The sequence below is a fragment of the Pyxicephalus adspersus genome, chromosome 7 (assembly GCF_032062135.1).
Source record: "Pyxicephalus adspersus chromosome 7, UCB_Pads_2.0, whole genome shotgun sequence".
Taxonomy (NCBI): Eukaryota; Metazoa; Chordata; class Amphibia; order Anura; family Pyxicephalidae; genus Pyxicephalus; species Pyxicephalus adspersus.
This window is the reverse complement of record NC_092864.1, coordinates 65,686,209-65,690,803: the sequence shown is the minus strand read 5'-3', so window position 1 is coordinate 65,690,803 and position 4,595 is coordinate 65,686,209.

Genomic DNA, 4,595 nt, shown 5'->3' with positions numbered 1-4,595 from the left:
GTTTCCATTTCCTTGTTTACTCCAACCTGTAACCCCAAAGTAATTGAAACCACATGTACTGTTTGTGTGAAAATCATACACAGGCTGTCCAGTAGTTAATAAACGTTTTTAGGCAATATTTACAGACAGATAATGAGCTGCTTGTTTCTAGCCAGGAAACTTTGACTCCTATGCTAAAATAAGTTTCCTTTAATGAAAAAAATGCTCCATGTATAATGCGGGGGCAGATAGAGTTTGCTGAAGTTTGCCTGTCCCTTTCAGCTTCTGCACATTCTTATTGCCCAGGGAGACAAGCTATCATTAAAATGGATCAATATAAATGTAAAGGGACATTACGGGTAAGATCTGGAAGAGTCCTAACGTTATTTGTTACAACTAGCATTTGGCTTTATCTTCCCTTCTATTATGTGAGACGTTCCCCACCTCCTAAATTGTAAACTCTTTGGAGCACGGTCCTCTCCTCCGGTATCACTGTCTGTATCTGTCTGTCATTTACAACCCCTATTTAATGTACGGCAGTGCGTAATATGTTGGCGCTATATAAATCAGCTGCTGCTGGTATGTATTCCGCTGGTATGTTTTCTTTACCTGTGTAAAGGAGGATACCTGTGTACCTGTGTAAGGAGGATACCAGAAATTTGCTAGCATGTGATAGGTACCAAAAGTATATATCATCCAAAACCAAGTCCCTACTGTGTACAAAACTTGAAAAAAAAAAAAAAAAAACATTGTAGGCTTGGACATATTATACATCTTTTATAGTATTACCAATACATAAAGTTTCCTCTTTATCTCAGCCTTCTATATTACAAATCAGAGTCAAACATCACAGTCATTTTACATTTGGGTTGTGAGAAGGTTCACTCTGCAAACACTTTGATACATCACTGTTTCTGTGGTAGGCAGGGCTCTGTAGTATGATTGGGAATAGTTGTCTTGCATTAATATGTAATATGTGTTTGCAGCCTTCTCTATAACATACACTGTGCTGCACATGCACAGCTCAGTGTATAATCCTGAGATACCCTTGTGCTGGGAATTCATAAACTCTCATGTGTATACACGGGAATTATGTCATTGCAACCTGCCCCATCAAGATGGCCAAGAACCCGGAAGAGGACCAGGTGATGATGTCAGAGATGGCTGAGATTAAATAAAAAACTTGCAAGCAGGCAGGTACGTTTATTTTACTGCAGAAGACACATCACCTGTACCACCTGCAATAAACAACTTGCTTGCTTGCAATTTGTACATTTTTAAGTTTTGTTCCATCTTAACAAACTGCTGGCAAATCGTAAATGTAAAGCTGAATGATCGCCCATATCAGAGTGTAAAAGTTTAAAGTGGAACTTAACCCAACCATCTTCCTTTTCTTCAGTCTTCCTCTATCTTCAGTCATCTTGATTGGCTGTGCCAGAATAACATAACTCTCGCTAATTCATTCACCCCGCAAACACAAGAGAAGCCAGGTTGCCCTGAAAACCCAAGCTGACACTACGCATGCAGACGTTATCCAGAAAACGGATTATTGCAGAAGGGACACCGCTTGTCGCTTTCTGCAATAATGACCTGCCTGGTCATAGATACTTAAAGATGGAACTTTAGTTCTAGCTTAATTGAATATTACTGATTGCTCAGGTAGTCCATAAATAAATGAAAATGTTACTGCCAATCCCTGTTAAAGCAGCTTTTTATTTTCCTTGGTTGTAGCAGCAGAAAGGAAAATGTACTATGATAGCTAGCAATAAATATAAAGAAAGTGAGGGCAAAAAATGACACCTTGTAGTTAGGCACCTAAAGATATCCCGGTGACAACACTTACTTGGCTTCTGTGCCTTTCTATTATCTTTGATTACACGTATTATCCAGTAGTAATTACAAGGTATAGTAGCACTAAATATCAACTGTAACAACTATAAAAGGTCACATTTACACGTCAGCTCTGCCAGAAGGCTATGTTCAGATGGCATTTTTGGAGAGCTTTATTTCTGTGCTTTACTACTACCGACAACCTGCTCCAAAGCTCGGGATAATTATATTATGGAACATTAAAAATTTCTTTTGTTTGCAGATATTAAAGTGGTAAAGTTGTATTGAAGTCTTTCAGATCCTTTATGAAGTATTTCAGGGGAGTTTGCTGCTCAAACCCCTTCAATGGACTTCCAGCCTCTTCTGCAAGTTCATGTAAATCAGAAATGCCACCAAATACTGAGAGTATCTAGCAGTTTAAGATGCGCTCCTGGGAATGATCACAAATGTCTATTTAAACTCAGCCTAAATGTAGATATAGAAATCTTGTAATTGGCGGCTGCACTTTCTAACACACAAAGGAAACTCTCCTTCCTGTTGGAGTTCCCCAAGGGTCAGTCCTTGGACCAGTTCTCTTCTCTCTGTACCCCTCCTCTCTCGGTAGTCTCATATCCTCCTTTGGCTTACAGTACCATCTGTATGCTGATGACACTCAGATCTATCTGTCCACCCCTGACCTGTCTCCCTCAGTCCTGGATAAGGTCTCATGCTGCCTGTCAGCCATCTTCTCATGGATGTCTGACCGATTCCTGAAACTCAACCTGGATAAAACAGACCTCATCATCATCCCCCCCTCAAATTCCAAATCCCCCCCTGACATATATCTAACTGTTAACAACACTGTTATTCGGCCCTCCCCTCAGGCACGTTGTCTTGGTGTCACCTTTGACTCGGCCCTCTCATTCACCCCCCATATTCAGAACATTTCCAGGTCCTGTCACTTTCACCTACGCAACATCTCCAAAATCCGCCCCTACCTGTCCCCTGAGACCACCAAACTCCTTGTACATGCTCTTATCATCTCCCGTCTGGACTACTGTAACATCCTTCTCTCTGGTATTCCACTAACCCGACTCTCTCCTCTACAATCTATTATGAATGCTGCAGCCAGACTCATCCATCCTTCCCTCCGCTCCTCTTCCGCTGCATCTCTTTGTAGTTCTCTCCATTGGCTTCCATTTCACCTTAGAATCAAATTCATCTACTGTGCTTTGCCTTCAAATCTCTACACAGTTATTGTCCCACTTACATTTCTGACCTGGTAGGAAAATACTCGCCCGGCCACTCTCTCCGCTCCTCCAATCACCTACTAATGACTTCCTCACTCATAACCACATCACAGGCACGGCTCCAAGACTTTTCTAGAGCTGCCCCGACTCTCTGGAATGGTCTTTCTCGTCCTATTTGGATTGTTTCTACTTTCTTCTCTATTGAAAGAGCGCTCAAAATCCACTTTTTCAAACTCCCTCACCCGTCTTCCTCTGTCTCCTAAACCCTCACTACTTCCCACCACTACATATCTCCCATCCTATTGTGTGTTACTTCCCCCACCTCCTAGATTGTAAGCTCCTCAGGGCAGGGTCCTCTCCTCCTCCTTTGTCACTGTCTGTATCTGTCTGTCATTTACATCCCTATTTAATGTACAGCGCTGCGTAATATGTTGGTGCTATATAAATCCTGTTTACTAATTATAATGAATATTTGGCCCTGGTTCTGGCACTTTCTTCTATAGGGTGACAATGCTGTAACACTGCCCTGTATCATAAAGCATAGCCATGTCTTTTCAATAAAATACATTTTTTGACATTTTTGTTCATTTGACCATGCTAATATCCTGCAGCCACATCCTGTCTACTTTCACTTCCTCCAACATTAGCTGCACAAGAATTTACATGACAATGGTGGACTGTTCCATACATATAGCCATGACCACCTGTAGTCCGAATCAGGAGCCCATGTAACAGAGTGACAACACAGGGGCACAGTCAGGAGCCAGTTGTCACTGTGTAACAGGAAGTGCCTGAACAAGGATCATTAAAGTGTACCTAAACTCAACATTTTTCGATTGCCACAGCAATCGAGACTTAAAGAGGTACTAAACTCAAAACCGCCTAAAACAAAACAAAAATTCACTTACCTTCAATCCCGCACTGCTGTTGATTGGTCCGGAGGTGTCTTCCATCGGGTCCCGCATCGTCCTGGTATCCATCTTCGTGCCGGCGTTCCTGGTGCTGCCATCTTCGCCTCCTCTTTCGGGTTCTTCTTTCTACATCACCCGACCCAGGCGCGAGATTGGGTGATGTAGGCTGTAAAAATAACTTGCCGATCTCACTGCACATGCGTGAAATATGCAAATTATTTTCCTTTCACGAAAAGGTTCCATCTGCGCATTCCCGAGATGCTTAGGCATGCGCAAAAGCAGCACCTAAGAGCCTCCTGGGAAGCCTGACTTAGGTATCCTGGGTAGACTTTGCGCTCCCATGTATTCTTGATTGCCTAGTGCTGTAAAAGGGGTTTTACACTTAAAAAACCTAAACAAACAGAATTTGTCTACCCCTTTATGTAAAGTGAGATTTCTGAGTTTAGGTACGCTTTAATGGGAGCTCAGAGCCTTCCAGGATACCTACGTCACGCATCCTGAGAGGCTCTGGCTGCCATTTCTGCTCATGCCCTCATCTCAGACATGTGCAGAAGAGGCCGAATTCTTGGAAGGACCAGCGCCATTGAGAGACCTGCGGGATTAAAGGTAAGTGTAATTTTTTGGTTGTTGTTTAGTTTACTTTCGC